Source organism: Pezoporus wallicus, unplaced genomic scaffold, assembly GCF_028554395.1.
Source record: "Pezoporus wallicus isolate ANWC-B61680 ecotype Strahan unplaced genomic scaffold, APGP_CSIRO_Pwel_v1 scaffold_11491, whole genome shotgun sequence".
Taxonomy (NCBI): Eukaryota; Metazoa; Chordata; class Aves; order Psittaciformes; family Psittacidae; genus Pezoporus; species Pezoporus wallicus.
Genome location: NW_026642649.1, coordinates 2,693,452 through 2,710,774, shown reverse-complemented (window position 1 = coordinate 2,710,774; position 17,323 = coordinate 2,693,452). Strand labels below are relative to the sequence as shown.

The following is a 17,323-nucleotide window of genomic DNA, read 5'->3' as shown; positions in this document are numbered from 1 at the left end:
TTCCAAATTCTTGTAAGAAGAATCTCTTATTCTTATAAGGAAGAATCTCTGTGAAGATGTAATTGCAAGATTCATGGTGCTGCATGATCAAGCATAATATTAGTGTCAGATCTGTCATTTTTAATCCCAGTGTGTGGGACCACATGTGCAAGGTGCACATGGCAAAGGCAAGCAGGCAATGTGATAGGGTGTGTGCCTGTGCCCCACAGCTAAAGGTGCCCAAAATACATAGGTGTGCAAAACACCAACCTTTCATCACCTACTCCGTGTTCAATGGTCAGTGGATCACAGGTTCGATGGGCACCCTGGTCATGGCATATCAGACCTCAGTGTGATCCACAGACATTGCTGTGGCACAGCAAAGGAGCGAGATAAGAAGCTAAGAGAACCTGTGAGCCATGGGGAGGTGGTGGGCCAGGAGGGCATGGCTTCACCAGCCAGGGCCCATCCCACTGTCCTCATGGGATGAGCAGGGCAGGCTGGAAGGGGACAGGCAGGCATAGCCTGGAGCCCAGGTCATAAGGCAAGTCCATGGGTGATGAGGCAGGTCTAGGGTCAGGAAGCTAGTTCATGAGTCAGGGTGCACAGCCAAGCATGGGTATGGCTGTGATGTGGCTGCAGTGCAGACTGTTTGGGACCCAAGGAGTCTGAGCCCAGCTTAAAACCAGATCCTAGGTGAATGGGAGGTGGGGTCAACGGTTTCCTGCACCAGAAGTGGTCCCTTTGGGTGTAACAGCCCAGATTGATTTTTTTGTGCATGAATTTGTCTAATTCCAATAAGAACTTGCATGAACTGCTGGTGCTAACAGCATCCTGTAGCAATGAGACCCCCCTTCTTAGCTTTTCTGTCTGTTGAATTCGTTAATGAATCCCTCTAAAAAGCAAAATACTATATATATATATATATATATATATATATACTATATATATGTGTGTAGCTAAATTACTGCTGAATTCTTATGGGTATCTGAGAACAGACTTTGATCTGGTATAGCTATAGAAGTATCAGGTGGTTTGAATGATTTAATACCACTGTTCACATTCAAATATAGGATTTCAGGCTTACAGATACAAGTAAGAGCCCTCTTGGGAAGAAACAATATAATGTGCTTCTTTTCTGCAGAATCTGAGAGCCAAAATGTGGAGCAGATTAAAAAGGAAGGTTGAGGGCATGTTAATAAAAATTTTATTGCATAAAGATACCTCCAGAGATTACAAGAGCAGAGAAATCAGTGTCAGTGCCATTTATCACTGAGAGAAGACTTGGCGTTCCCACTGTAACCTTGTGTTTCTATGGAGAAGGCTCCTCTCGGCTTTCTCCCTGTTATGATCAATATGAGACACTGAATTTGCACAAATGCTGTTTCCAGACCCAATCAACTTTTTGTGATAGAGAAACAGCATAATTTGTCATTCAGAAAAGAAAATTACAATACAAATACTGTATTATTCAGTGCAGCAGACAGCTGGGAAATGCTTCCTAACTCTATGGATTATGGAGGAAATTTGAGAAGTAACACTGCAGAACTCGGGCAGATGGGGACATCACCAGAATGGTATCACCCACTGCTGGTATCAAACACAGGGACTTTTCCCCCTGTCTCTGCAATGGGAACATGCACACTGGGAATTAGGATCCTGCACTGTTAGGCCTTTGTTGCATTGCCTTTTGGGGTGTAGGAAAACTTGCTCCATCACCGAGTATTTTTTCTTGGCATTACACACATTCAATTGAATGAGTGGCTTTCACACAGTGCTCTTGAGAGCTTGTTGGGTGCATACACCATAGGGCCCAGCTAAAGGCATCTCATACCGCACATTTACAGCCTATCTCCAGCTGCTCCAAGCAACTTCAGGCTGTTGCTTCTCTCCCTGGTGCTCTGCTGGCTTTAGAACAGTGATGAAAACAAAGCCTCTATTTGTCTCAAGCCTCCATTTCAGGGTTTTCCTTGCAGGAGTTGCCTCAAGGGCTTCCTGTACACAGAACAATAAACTTTTTGAATGCTCTTGAGCTGCTATGACTTTTGGGTGGAAGAATAACCAGTTATGTTTCATACTCTCAGGAGATCATTTCAAAACAGGGTTTCTAATGGAGTTAGTGGTGTCACTGCTGGAGTTAACAGGGCATCTCATCCCCTTTTTCTCCCGTTTTCTATTTAAAGCCCATCTTCAGCACACAGTTCTCTCAATCACTCTGTAGATGCTTAGCATGCATGTGAAAGACATAATACTGTTCTACTTCCATTTGTTTTTTCCAGGACATCCCATGAAATAACATGGTGACCTTTGAAGGTCCCTTCCAACCCAAACTATTCTATGACACTATGATGCCATCATCCCATGATTTACCCCTGTACCCTTTTGTTTCTTATATCTCTCCATGCCAGAGCGCAGGAAGCTAACCTCAATGCAATTTCCCTCATCACCTCATGTGGGCTAAGTCCTTATCATCTTCTTTGATTCTGCTTTAAATATCTATCTTCAGACTGACTTTACAAAGAGCGTACCGTACTCCCTGCTGTCAATGCAACGTTAGCTGCTGTAAATCAATGTATTATGACACACTTAACAAGAAATGATTAACAGTGCAAGAAAATAACATTTGCCTAAACTGTAAACTAACCACCTGGAAAGCCTGCATGCAGGAAGCGTCTTCATTTCTTTTTGCTATATCAAAATTGGATTCAACACTACTGGGTTATTTCATTCCCTTGATCACTCTTATTACTCTGGAGTGAATGGTGCCAAGTTGTGTGCCAGGGGACACCTATGTACCAAAGAGTTGTAAAGTAAATGGATTAAAAGGACCTGTAGAAGTCCTTAGCTGAATGCTTCTCAAACGCTTTTCACCACTGGCTCATCAGATCTTAGAGGGTACATTTACCAGATGATTTTAAACCCCATAATGTTAATGAAATATACAGCCAAGTATAAGCAAATGAATAAAAGTGATAGTCAAAAACCTAGAGCATGAATGAGCCCATTTTAGCCCATGTGTTATTCAGCTATACAAGAAAAAAATACAACAAAACCAAACAGGGTACATCTTTCTTTGCTTAAAGTCTGGCTTGTTCTTCACCTAAAAGAAGGCTGAGAAACATTGACATACACTATTGCTCTGTCCTAATTTTTTGCATATGTTATTCCTCACAGTGTTTGCTCTGTAACCAAAGATCCTCAGAGATGGAAATTACACAAGTTCCATGAGTGACACATGGACCAGCCTGTGGGGGGCTGAGCTGAGTAACCCGTTGGTCAAAATGTGGCCCCTGTGATTTGTTCATACAGCAATTTCTGAAGAAAAGGAAAATACAAAGACAAACCCGTGTATAAGTCACGTTCTTCTTTGCTGGGAAAGAGCACTCGTTTTCAGAGCTAATTAAACAAGGAATAATTAAAAACTAAGCATAAAAGAATGAAATATTGAAAGACACTACCTCCTGTGACAATTTTAATGACATTACTCAAAACTGCCCTGAAAGTCCATAGAAACTTTGCAGTACTAGCACATTAAATCAAATACCGAGGAACTAGCATTATATGATACTATGGCATTAGAAGGTATTATGGTACTAGCCTTTCACAGTTGCAGATCCTCCTTTACCCATAAGACCTGAAAGGGGGGGTTGACAGTATTATTCCAGACCCTGTCTGTAGGCATCAGGGAAAAATGACTGCTGCAGTTGCAAAACTGGCTGAACTGTTCAGAAAAGGCTTGTCATGGGAGTAGGAGTGATGGGAGTAGGAGTGATGCTGTACCTCAGTCTCACATGTTCCTGCTACTAGCACATGAAAATACGCAGCAAAATGTCACCAAACTTGCCTTTTAGTTTCAAGCATAATCCAAGGCATCCCATCTGCTGTGCCAGGCCAACAGGGATCTGCATGCTGCTGCACAGGAGCTGCCAAGGAGTGCAAATGAAGGTGCGGTACGTAGGAGGTAGGTGCTGCACGTGAAAAAGCAATTGGTTATATGGTAATATTATTCCTGTAACAGGCCAACAGAAGTACATAAATGGTCATCTCTGGAGGTAACATTGTGCTATAAAACCAAATAGTTCATTCTCCAGAGAACAGAGCTCATCTTGCCTGTGTACCTGAGACAGTCCAACACTCTTTTTGCTTCACTGTCAAAATCAAGTTCTTGGTTGCGGGTATCTGAGTTTAAATGTCTAGATGCTGGGAAGAGGCATGATCAGGGGAGATTCTTCCTTCTGGAACCGATTCTTCCCTCCCATCTAACACAGTCCAGGTGCTTTGTCTGAAGCAGGCTATGAAAGACAGAGTCTATCAATACAGTTTCAAAATACATTATTTGTTGTGTGTACATGAACTAATAATTCTTTAACATGCTTCAGCACCACTGGAAGCAAAGATTAATTACTCAAAGGTTCTCTGTATTTAGGTAGGCAAGAACCAGCTCTTATTCTTATATATAAAAGGAAGATCATTTTCTGTAAGTTTAGCTTACTGGACATGAGATGAAAGTTAACCAAATGGCTCGTAAGTAAGGATGGTTAAGAGGCAAATTATTAGCTATGGAAAACATTTATTCAGATAATCCTCTGAAACACCCTTCAGTGCAAGGCTTCAAGGCTGAACTAAAGCTTGGTCTGCATTCTATGCAACCTTAGTTTGTGAACCTTGATCAACCCAATTTCCTTTTAAGTAAACAGGTTAACGTCCCCAGATAGTGATTAATTATACTGCAAAATCCCTCAAGCAGCAAATCACTTGGTTGTCTGAAATTGTGCTTTGGCCCCTTTCTGCATGCAGGTAGTCAAGCATATGACACAGTACAGATGTCAGCTTGTTATTTTACCTGGTAACTCCAGAAAAGAGCACTAAATTGGATGAAATACTGTAGCACAGTTATCTGAAGTGAAAACAACTTCTGTTTTCAAGACCATGCAGCTCCTAATGGCTGTTTTCATAAGAAACGTGTGGCCTACAGAGTTACCACGTTAGCTTTGAGACCATGGATTAGTTAGATGTGAAGCATAACAAAGGTCAAAAAGAAAAGAGCCTTCTTCAAACATTAATTCTTAAGGGGATCATTTGAAGAATGTGTGTGGCAAACTGTTCTTGGGCACAGTGCTCAGAGGAACGCGGAGGAACATCAGCATTGCAGATACTTCCACTCAGCAAGAGATGCAAACACTCTGAGTATCAGGATTGTGCCCAACCTACATTTGCAACGGTCATGCATCTCTTTTAGAGAAACACCTGTATCACTCAGCAGTGTCCAGGGGTCATGACCAGTTTTCTGACTTCGAGGAGAAAATCAATCTTCAGTGCCCCAGGAGGTGCTGGTGTGGACACTTCCCTGCCCGCTCTTCTAAAGAACAACTGCAAATTCCTCTCTTATCCATTGCTTAGGGCTTGTTGGGGTTTTTCTGTCAGGATTATGTTATTTGCATACAATCGCTGGTGTAGTAAAAACCTTTTAACTAGGACATCTTCATGGATGCTAATTTAGCACAATTATACTTAATGACAGTGAAACTGCATAACAGGCACATATTCGCTCGGTGACACAGGCAGTTAGGTACTAACAAGCTCTTAAATTAGTGTGAAACGCCAAACTTCAATCTCCTTATTGCTGTAGCTTTACTTTGGTGGGTACTTTATGCCACAGCAAGTCTTTTCAGAAGCATTTTTGTCTCTCTTAATCAGGACAGCTGTTTAATTGAGTTGGCTGTCTACCAGGTCAGAGGATTCTACTGATTGAACGTTGATTTGCTTAGCTTTAGCTAATCAGATGTGAAGGTGTAGTGTTCCTGCAGGTCTTTCAGTTAGAAAAACAAGCTTAGATGTCGAAGAGCATAGGTTAGAGCAATGAGAATATATGCCGCAGGTATTACGCATTGAGTGTACCAGGCTGCTTTTCTTCCTTCTAAATTTTATATTACTGTTACAAATCACTACTGGAAAAAAACACCCTGTTTTGTTCACATTAAATGATTATATAGGTATAATCTGAATGGTTAGGTTAAGAAAAAGCAACTAAGAAAAGCAGTCTACAGAATATATGGGGAAAGTGCCTAAATCATTACATTTGCCTAGCAGCTAGGATGGCTGGTGTTTTCCAGTGATGCACCACCAGTCAAAAGCACTCTAGAAATAAGGTCACAAACACAATTTCCATTTATCCCTGCAGGTTCTCTTCCTGCCACAAAAAGCAGAGGAAGAGATGTCTACTGGAGGGGAGGGGGGGAAAGGAAGAAGAATAAATTACCCTGTGAAAGGAATTAATGAACAATCAATAAGCAGCTTTACTTTCAGCAGCCCACATGTAATTTCAAGACCTAAAACCAAACCTGGCTGTCCCTGTGGAGGTTTTTAGGGTGTTCAAAACCAGGATGGTCCTCATCTTTCTTGAAACACCTATTACCTCCCCAAGGCGCTCAGGACCCTGTCTCTTGTACTGAAAGCATGAGGCTAGAGGGTTTCTACTGCTATGGCCAAAGATGAAGTGGACGTAGCGCACTCTGCCCTGCATACTCTTACAGCCAGCCCAGGACAACAAATAACACAATAGAAGGTTAGTAGGGGTTTTATGCAGAAAAAATGAAATAAATCATTGCTAGCAAAGTTTCTAATTTGTGAAGGTGTATTTCAGATAACAAAGAGGGCTGGGAGAAAGGGGTACATCATCAAGACTTTACTTTGCGCTTTAAATCTCAGAGTTCTTTTCCTCTTTCATGGCACATCTTCTGTTTTCCTCTTTTTGGCCATTAAGCTCCTCCAGTGAGGATATGGAATTTCCTTCCTACTCAGGCACATCCTGTGTTTTGGCATTTTTTCAAGTAAACATGCAGGCTCAGCTCTGCATCACTCAGTAAGGCACTTAGGTTACCGCTGTCTTCATCAGATAATGGCCTCTTACTGTTGGTTACATCATAGAAATAACTTTGAAGCCTATTGAGGCCAGAAAGCAACCAGCTTTAGCTACAAAGAGATTTCTGCATGCTAGTGTCTTCAGAGGAGGAACAGGATTATTTTGTAGTCAAGCTCTCCAGCCACTTCGGAGTCAGCTCTGTGCTCTTCACACCTGAGCTTTTCGTCTTCCCTTGTTTTGCAATGGCTACTTTTAGGACCATGTCCTGAGAAGAAATGCACACCTTGGCACAGCAGCTCCAGAAGCTGTGAGTGTAACAGCACTGATAGACATTTCTTACTTTCTAAAGTACACAGCAAACTGTACTTTTTCCACTTGAGTAAAAACAATTCCAGCCTTGCTGTAGCAACAGGACAAGGGGCAATGGTTTTAAACTGAAAGAGGGAAGATTTAGACTGGACATAAGGAAGACATTTTTCACAATGAGGGTGCTGAGGCGCTGGCCCAGGGTGCCCAGAGAAGCTGTGGCTGCCCCATCCCTGGCAGTGTTCAAGGCCAGGTTGGACACAGGGGCTTGGAGCAAGCTGCTCTAGTGGAAGGTGTCCCTGCCCGTGGCAGGGGTTGGAACTGGATGAGCTTTAAGGTCCCTTCCAAACCAAACCAATCTGGGATTCTGTCATTCTTGTTACTCAAATTGTATTTCGGAATACTTAGCATATGGAAATGTCCCAAAAAAGTAGAAAAACATGACTTTCCTGTCTAATATAAAATTATGGAAACTTTCTAGTAAAATAGGAAGACATATGTACAAAAGATCAGCATGGAATCTTGATATAAACTACATAGGATCTCCTGAATATTTTCTTCACCTGTGTTTCTAAACTCCCTGGCAAGCTGTTTATAATGTACAGAATGTCAAATGATGAACATGATTCATGTTTTTTGCAGAAAGAGAAGGTGACTATTTACAGGAAGATATAGCAAATATGTACCAGCTATCAACTCACATGTAGTTTTGTCCTTCCTGCCAGATTGCTGAGGGTATATACACCAGTATTGTTCTTCAATTTATCCTGCTTTGATTTCATTCACAGCTGACAACTGCATTTTCTTTCCCTTTTTATATCTGCAATAAAATAACTGTACAAACAAAATCTGGGAGAATACAGACAGCAACTCTTGTAAGCAACACTGACTGGATGCCAGACTGGAATCAGTTCACTGATTAGTTTGAGGGTGATCAATATGTGTGTTTGATTTAAATCCCCAATTTAAAAACATTATGGAAAGAGAACTGAGAGCATAACTAGCACTTCAAAGTGCTACAACTGTTTCTTCCCTGGACTCTGCTTCTGTGAAACGTGTGGGTAAGTTTTTGCTCGGGTACAACATGCCATAAGGTGATGCAGTTCAGATGCCAAATATTTAAGACCTTCTTACAATAAGAAATGTTAATTGTTAACAGCTTATCAGGAGAAAGTGGAAGAAACCCCACTTTTTTCAACCAAAAGGAACCCCAATAGATGGCTGGATAGGGCACATAGGATACATTTTTTATACACCCACACTTGTAATTTCAGTGTGCTTATGGATACTACTTCTAGCCAGGACATGGCAAGTAAAATTGCATTTTCGGCTCAGATAATAAAACAAATCCCTGTAGAGGGTCCAACGGTTTGCTGGTGCAGGCGTTAACTAGACTAGAAGCTTCTCACTGTCGTACCAAACCTGGTGCCTTCCTTTTCTGCACAACTCTGTCCAGTACTCATGGAAAACCTGCAGTCCATGACTGCTTTGCAGTTCTCCAGGAGCAGTGCAGGAGGGATCCTATGTAATGAACACACTAACAGAAGTATCTCAAAGCTAACACTGGGGAAGAAGGGGCTCTTGACATTAGGCCCTGTTTTGAAAGACATTATGAAAAACAGGAGTCACAGCATTGAAAAATGCTCTCTTGCATAGATTATGAAGGCAACAATCCTTTTTATTAGGGCACAGCTGCATGCTTTCCCTTGAACAGACTGAATACACATCCTCTTGCCTCCTTGAACTCATCTGATTTTGGCTGTTTGCCATGGGATACTGTCTACTGGTCCTTCTAAGTCACTTCCTTTCTCAAAGTCAAAATCACAGCAGCTTTTTATAGATAAAATAAATTACTGGAAGCTCTCATGTCTTAATGTATGTACATACACAATCCTCATTTAGTTGACCCTTTCACCTGTTTAAACCTGCCTGGACATGCTGGAAGCAGTCAGTATTTAATGGAAAATGACAAATGCTCAACTGCCTTATAGGCGTTTTTCCATTCCCCAGCTCCTTTGGGAAAGATTTATAAATTAAAATCATAGAATCAAATCCAACGTGCAACAGTGACATCTGAGATCCAACATATTCTTCTGCCCAGGCAGATTTCCCAGATATTCGGAAGGTACAGACTTCAGAACTGATGCTGTACCTAGCACGTGTATTTTTGTGGAGTGTTTTGCAGCCCATAGCAAATTCCATTCTAGCTCTTACGGTCATATGCAACATGAATAATGGTATTTTTTTCCCTGCTCTGCCTATACCTTTCTAGGTAAGAAACGAAAATTGCCTCTTTCTTCTATTACTTTAGGCTGTCAATAAAAGTCAAACATTGCAGTAACCACCCATCATGACTTAGAAGAGATTTTCATTGTTCTACAGAAGTTTGGCAACTCAGAGCTGACCTAAAGCAGGCTGTATTGACCTGGATTATATTCAAATTAACAACTGAAGGGAGACATTCTCCAGACCTCATCACTAATCCCTCCAAAGTAGCTTCGCTGTGGTTTGTAGTGAATTGAACCCTATGGAGTTCGTATGTAGAATCAGAGAGAATGAATTCTGACCTTTTACTGCCTTCTGCCAAGGGAAAAAATTAGTATATTGATTATAATGTTAATACTTGAGTAGCAGGCACATACAATAGTGTCATTTTGCAGGGCTTATTCACTGTTCTTCAAAACACAAAAAGCACAAGTTCTGGTTAGAAAAGAAAAATAAGAAGAATGAGAAATTGCTCTGCAAAACCTTTTTCTTCATCTTTTGCAATAAGCTCATAGCAATCTGTCTTCATTAAACTGCAAGGGATCTGGGGCGGGTTGTGGAATAGACTCTGGTTCATTTTAAAAGAGGGAAATAGCTCCTAAATACATGGAGCTGCTTTCTGGAATTTATGAAGCGGAACACAGATCTGAGAGCTGGCAACATTTAACAGTAATAAGGCAATTCTTACATCAGAAAGTTCATTACAGGATCGTTTCATGATGTTTTCTAGCAGCTGGAAAATGGAATCTTTTGCAGGCTGGGAATGAAAAATCTTGCTTTAAAATTATCTTGTGGATACGCCAATACACAATTGGTTTAAAATGGAAGCATAGCAGAATTCATCCTGCTGCTTTTAATGCAAAGGCTTTTTACTGAAGGAAGAAAATGTGTTTTCCTCGTGCTATGCATTAGTGCTGGCTGAGCTGCAGCATACGGTGGAGAGTGGGTCTTGCCTGTGCTTTGTTCCTCTGCAAGTGTTTTCAGGTGGTCAACGCTGCTCTCGTACAAGACAGACGCTGTTCTTATCTATAAAGAGCACTAGGACAAGGATTGTGCCTGGCTCCATCTTGCAAAGAAGACGCATTGCCTTACAAATGCATGTTTCTTCAGTCTGTCATAACTCCCCAAGCCATCCTTCCTACTGTTTTCCATCAGCAAAAGCGTGGCCCAAGGAGCTGGAAATCTCTTTGCAGCCTAATAGCTGGAGTGAGCTTGCCAGCACTGAGCGATGCAGGTGTGATGCCTGTACCACAGATCACTCTCACTGTTGTGTCACGACTCAGATTCTGACCATGCTGAGTTGTGATATGCTGTTTCTCAAAGTGACTGTGTTGGTCAGCCAGTGGATGCTACTACAGTTGAAAATGCAGCTGTTTAGCATCTCGCTTTGCATTTTTCTTTCAGCTTGCCTGCAGCATGCATCCTGAGAGCTTCTCTAAATCATCCAGGGCTGCAAACACTCTCACCCCAAAATGCAAGTCCCACAGGGAGTATTTCGTGTCCAGGTTGCTCTCTGCTGCTCCTCAAATTTCTTTCTAAAGATGCTGAGGACTGTTTCACTTCACTTGCTACCTGAACGGTCCCCCCAGCTTTAAAAGAGAAATAAATAAGTTGAAAACAGCTGGAAAACAAACCTTCCCACTCAGCCTTTTTAAAGACTGCAGAACCCAGAGCATGCTTAGAACCATTCCAGAGGCATTCAGTCACTCCAAGTCAGTTGCAGTTCCTCACCAGTTACTGAGCTGGCTCCCACAGTCACTGCTGGTGTAGGAGATGGTGGAGACCAAGGAGAAAAGCTTATTCCCCTCTCTTGAGTACTCAGTTCCCCATCTGGCTAAGAGAGCTGGCTGTCATCACTATTCCCCTCTTCTCCAGTTAGGCATTATGCAAGGCTCCAATATGCTTTAGGAGTGAGGCCACAGAAAATACAGTTGGGGAATCAGGAAGGGTGGGGAAAGAAGAGAGATGAACTGTAACCCACAGTGCATTTTATATTTAAAATATCCTATACTAGTAAAAATATGCATGAAAATTGCGAGTTCAGATTTAGATTAATTTTATAGCAACCTAAAATTATGGTTGTCCTTTAAAGAGCAACCACTAATGGTCTGAATTTCAGAGACAAGGGAAGGGAGGAACAGTAAGCTCTGAATGGGACATGAGAGACAGACAGAAAGAAAATATCTCCCAATAAACTTTCCTAGTAAATATGGGTATTTATGAGACAAAGAGGCTGCAATTCTTGGCCTACCACTCAACCAGGATGTACAGGTCTGCAGCAAGCTTCTGGCTGAGTATTTGCTTCTCTCTGCAAGAATTCAGACTAGCTGGTAGCAGCAATTTCTGTCCTGAAATCCAATCCATAGTTCTAAGAGACTATCGTGTTGTCATGGCTGAGTGAGACGAGGCATAAACTTTAATAGTGTTAGCAAATAGAGTGATACAGATGAAAGCCTGGGTTTGCATTTCTGTGCTGGAGAAGACATAATTTCACAGTCATTTTTACCCTCATTATAGGCAACTGACAACTTCCCAGTGAAGTTGGTGGGCAGATATCAGACCTCTTACTGTGAGCTGACAGATGAATAATAAGCTGCTACATAGGAGAAAGTGATTTACCCTGTATGTTAATAAAGATTATCTTTTAACAGCTCTATAACATCAGGGATTCTTTAAAAATACAGCACCGGCAGATTAAGATGCATAAATGACAATGCCTTGATATGAAAAAAGCCAAGATATTTTGGTGAACACCCTCCCACTCCTGGATGCATTAAAGCTGCTTTTCTTGAAGCAGTGGAGAGAGCAGAGGAAAGGAGAAAAGCCTGGAAATGGGAGAAAGGAGGCAGGAGAAAGAAGTTATCCAAAGATGAATCTGCTATTACTTGTAAGACCCCTGTGTTATCACCAGCTACTTATAACTGGATTTGCTAGAGACCATTCTGCTGAGCATTGGGTCTTGCTTTTTTTCTTACTCTCTTGCTGTACCCAGAAACAGCAGCGATGCTGCAATCCTTGAACTACCTGTGCATAAAAGCAAAGCCCACAGGGAAGCCCAGCATGGTTTTAACATGCACTTTATGTGCAAGGAGTGAAACTGTGGTTCATTACCTGTCTCCAGCCACTCCTTAAAAGCTGAAGAGCTTTTCTTTGTGTTTGTGTGGCTATGTTGCCATGGCAGCTGCTCATTTATTAGCTGCAGCACACATTAAAGCAGGCTGTGTAACTAGATTGTGTGGAAGGTGAAGATGCATGCACATTGCTGTTTGTAAAGAAAAGTCAACAATCTCTTTCCTGAGAGCAGGTAATGGAGATGCCAAGCCAAAACAGAAACTGCCATGTTTTTAACCATAAAGCAAGAATGACTAATGACTTAATTGCACTGATGTATGTAACTGTGCTCTGATATGTCTAACTACGCCAGGCATCTGATAGTAGATCATTCACTAAAGATGGGACCGAAACAACCATTCTCCTCTCAAATTTGAATAGCCAAAACCTTTGGTAACATTAGATGCTGTATTCAGACTGGGATTTAGGGCTAAACATAATCACCGATGCCATCAAGGCAGAGGACTCTAGGGAAGGGGAAATGGAGGGAGAAAAATGAAATACATAAGGTGTTTGGCTGGCATCAGAACTGAATTAGGCCCAGCAAAGGTGGCCATTAGCTGACTTTGGCTTGTACAGAAGAGCCATTTGAGTCTCAGGCAGAGGAATCAAACACAGAAAGGGGGAAAATTAGACAGGTTACTCCTTGATGTTAAAGAGTTACCAGACTTTCATGGGAAGCTCAAGAAGGCTGACACTTCTCCCCATGAATTTCCATAGTGAGGTAAAACAAACCCCAAACCATTCTTCTTGCTTTGCTCTCACTGCAAGGGTATGGCCAGCGAGCACTATCAACAACTTACAAGTATGCTTAGGCTATAATAGAGCCTGGCTTTATAATTTCCCCCTTTTTTTAACTCCCAAAGTAGCCACAGGCAGGAAAGAAAACTACAGTAGGATGACCCAATGGTGGGAACGCATGCTAGCACAATTTAACCTACTGGGTGGCAGGAACACTAAACTTGGTCTGAATGAAACACCAACAGGACCGTGCCTATGAAAGCACCACACAGGTCTTGATGCTTCCGAGCTTGCGGTGTGGGAGTGCAAGGGAGTGACAACTGTAACACAACTTGTTAGTGACCGAAATGAGCCTTGTTTAAAACAAACACCGCTCTCCCCTTCCATATGGTCTCCTGCTGAGTTCTGTGAAATTGATTTTGTGCATGCTGCTTTGGGAGAAGCATCAAGGAGCAAGTGATTCGCATTTCAAAACGTGTAGCACATGACCAGGGAACAAATCTGTCAGTACCTTCGCTCTGGAGACCACGCTTCAGGCAATTCTCCTGCTTCAGGTGCTTTTAAAGAAGGTATTTCTCTCACCCATTTAAGTCCCCGGGATCACTGCCGTATCATGGTGCTAAACCAGCAGGACAGGCTGCCAGATTTGATAGAGCAGAACGGTGCTGCAGAAGGTTTTAAAGTGTTGACACATACTAACCAGAGGTAAGATGGGAAAATCTTGCATCCCTTTGCAGATTAGTAATGGAAAAAGTGCCATTCAGATGAAGTCAGAATCTGACACAGGAATAAATCTTTTCAAAACCAAAATATTAGCCCAAACATTGACACAATCACTTAAATGAAAACCTCCCAAGCCCCTTTCAGTAAAACACATGAATTTGAGAGTTTCAGAAGCTTTGTTCTTACTCCAAGATGCTTATGAGTGGAGATTGATTAAATCCATTTTTTCCTTCCACAGCAGTTCCGGTTTCATACAACACAAACACCTCCAGAACCCCTGGAATTAGTGAAATGGGATTTCCTACAAAGCTGTGCCTCCTGTCTCCTTTCCTTCATTGCCTAACCTTACCTTAGCACTTTTTGTGTTTCACAGACACAGTTCTTCCCACTGCTACAGACAACCTGCTATTTTTAAGCAACTTGCATGTTGACCCCTTCCTACTCACTTCTCCATATGGGATAAGTTCTTGGTACTGGGGCAGGAGCATTAGAGGTCTGTAAGACACAATATTGAGCACAATGAGTTTCCAGGCTATTTCCAATCCTCATCATGATCACAGAATCATCACAGAATCCCAGACTGGTTTGGGTTGGAAGGGACCTTGAAGCTCATCCATTTCCAGCCCCCCTGTATACATCTGAATAAATGCTGGCTAAAGATGTCACAGTGAAATGCTAGGTTTTCCTTTCTATTAGTTTTCAATTTGGAGGAGCACCTAAAAAGCATATAACTGAGGAAGGGGAGGAATGGCAGGAGGAGAGCATATACACAACTCGCTCTTTTTGCTGTTTTATTGCTCTGAAGCCACAACTGCCCCTCTCCATTTGCTGTGGCCACTTTAGCTTAACTAGAACTAACTCCAATTTCAGTGCATGAAAACCTGCCACTATTTTTGCCCCAGCGTCTCTGCCCGCTATACACCTGGCAGTACTGCAGGGGATTTCACCTGAAGCCAGGAGGCTGAAAAACTGGCTTGAACTGTGGTGATGCTAGCCCAGAGCAACCACATGCACAGATGAAACAATATGTCTTAGCTAGGAGACAATAACTAACAGCTTAATACGTCTAAGCCAGGAGACAGTAACTAATGGCTTAGCTGGGAGCACGATCTGCTTATGAGAGTTACAAAAAGCCCCTAGTGTTAGAAAGCTCTTAGTATTAAGAAGCCCCACTCTCTTTTGCAAACTGAATTTACCTCCTATGAACAAAGGGAGGAGAGCAATCCCAAGCTGCAGGGACTGAGCGATGCTCCTCTCCAGCCACATCTGGAGCTTGAGTGCATGGGGCCTGGCATCCCTTCACAGCTGAGATGGAAGCTCAGTCGTGGGGGAAGCATAAACACCTGTGAACTCTGTTTTGGGAGGTGTAGGCTCTTATGTTGTTAGAGATTTCTGTTCAAAGAGAATGAGAGGCACATTGCCAGGGTGGGCTGGCCTTCTGAGCAAACCCTGAGAGGGTCAAACCTTAACTAAGGACTGCTGTAGCTACAGTCACAGCTTAATGATTTGAGCAAGAAGTAAGTCACAGCATGAACACAGGTTCTGGTCTTCACTGAACACACAGCCAGAGCATAATTTAAGTAGCTTTTGTGGGATTTATGCTTACTGAACAACCCCAGATACTGTCTTCTGAACTTGTATTTCCATGCAGCTGATTCAGCTGAGAAAATCTTTCTGCTTTAAATCCATTAGCTTTTTCCATTAGAGAGAGCAACCTCTATGTAACTGTTTTGCAGACAAGCTAATGGAGATTTTCTGATTACCCACTTACTGACTTATGAGACAATCTATGTCCAACTTGGCCATAGACGTTCAGCAGTCACTCAATTTTCTTCCCACACAGCTCTCTCCACCCATGTTATGCCCTAAAAGAAGGGGATGAAGTTTTAGGTTATTAGGAGTAATCAGAACAGCTTACTGTGTTTCAAGTCAAAAAGGGAGCACAGGAGTCACAACTCCACATTACCCTCTCTACCCACTGTGACAGCAGCTAAACACTGGGGTCAACAACATCAGTGTTACAGCATGAAGCCAGCCTGCCAAGCCTCAAGCAGAGCAGGAAATTCACTCTATTTTGCTTCTCTTTCAGATCTCCCTTGGCAGTACTGATGCATACCCTGCCTGCCACCCAGGTAAAGGTCCTGTGAGCGGAACAGTTATGTCCACATCATGGCATCCCAAGGGCACAACTAGGATTCTAGGGGGAGCCATGCCTAAGCTCCAATCTAAATGCCTACAGGTTTCCTACTTTTCACTCTCCTTACCCTACTCCCAGCCCTAACTGTAACCCTAAGCCTGGACCAACATTTCTGCCCTGCGATGTGCTGAGCCCCTGGGTGCCAATTGCTGGTGGGAGGGTCTTGCAGGCAGGAAGCTTTTGCTTGCACAACCCGATCCACTTTGGAGACGATGTGTTTAAGTGACCTCATGCACAGCTTGGTGGAAATACACACTTGGGTAAGTTTCGATCGTACAGGCACTGGAGTGGGGGACCCAAGCATCACTTTGTTAATAATGTGGTACTTCTACTAGTTAGCAAAAAAAACAACATTGCAAAGGTAAAAACCAAAGGGAAGGATGCACAAACAACCCTGGGCTTCGCCTTGCTCTTAGAGATGATAAGAAAGCCCCCCTTTTTGTTTCATTCTAAGCTTGCTATAAAAAGCCTTTTTCTCCTATTTCAGATATATGAAAACCTGTCAGGATTTAGACCTAGTAGTGAAGTAACCTAAAAAAAACCTCCCAACGGGCATCTGATGCTAAGCATCAGAACAAGGAAGCACAGCACCTATTCTCCTGTTTGCCTGGCCAAGAGAAGGTCCTGACTGATGCATCTAATGCCTGTTTTACCAACGTACTAACCTCCTCCCATCACTTCCTTGCACTGCATCCGTACCAAGCTCACGGAAGCAGATACTCCGTACCCACCATAGCTCTTCCCCGCCAATGCCGAACAGGCAAAAACAACTTATAAGCTGCCCAAGCGCATCGCTGTTCCTCCTGCCGCCGCACCGCCCTCTCGGTTACAAAGCACACAAGAAGGATGGTTCCCGCACAAGGTACCCAGCCCGGGCCATCAGCGGGAGCCGCAGCAGGCTCACACGAGCAGGCACCAACGCAAACCCCTCCGCTTTCCGAGCGGGGAGGCGGGCTCGGCAGCAGCAGCAGGTCCCGCAGGATGTGAGCTCACGGCGCCGCCTCTTCCCCGTCCGCCTCTCGGTGCCGGTTCCGCCGCCCGCAGTCCCGCCTCGCTCCATCCCGGCGCCGGAGCTGGGCCGGGGGGGGGGGGGGGGGGGGGGGGCCCCGGCGGGGCCCACTTGTGGCCGGGGGAGCGGG

At 43.2% G+C, this 17,323-nt stretch overlaps 1 long non-coding RNA gene across 3 annotated transcripts; it reads right to left on the bottom strand.

Annotated features, from left to right (window-relative positions):
• Positions 1-2,409: 2,409 nt before the first annotated feature.
• On the bottom strand, positions 2,410-15,977 carry LOC130611136 (uncharacterized). 3 transcript variants are annotated; one of them, XR_008975171.1, is made up of 4 exons: positions 15,759-15,977; positions 15,184-15,379; positions 4,098-4,271; positions 2,410-3,947 (listed from the first exon to the last, which is right to left on the bottom strand). It is a non-coding gene; the product is annotated as an uncharacterized LOC130611136 (long non-coding RNA). The 3 variants fall into 3 exon arrangements; XR_008975170.1 differs by lacking the exon at positions 4,098-4,271 and having other exon boundaries at positions 15,759-15,971; XR_008975172.1 differs by lacking the exons at positions 2,410-3,947; positions 4,098-4,271 and adding an exon at positions 10,323-11,001 and having other exon boundaries at positions 15,759-15,973.
• Between the last annotated feature and the right edge of the window lie 1,346 nt (positions 15,978-17,323).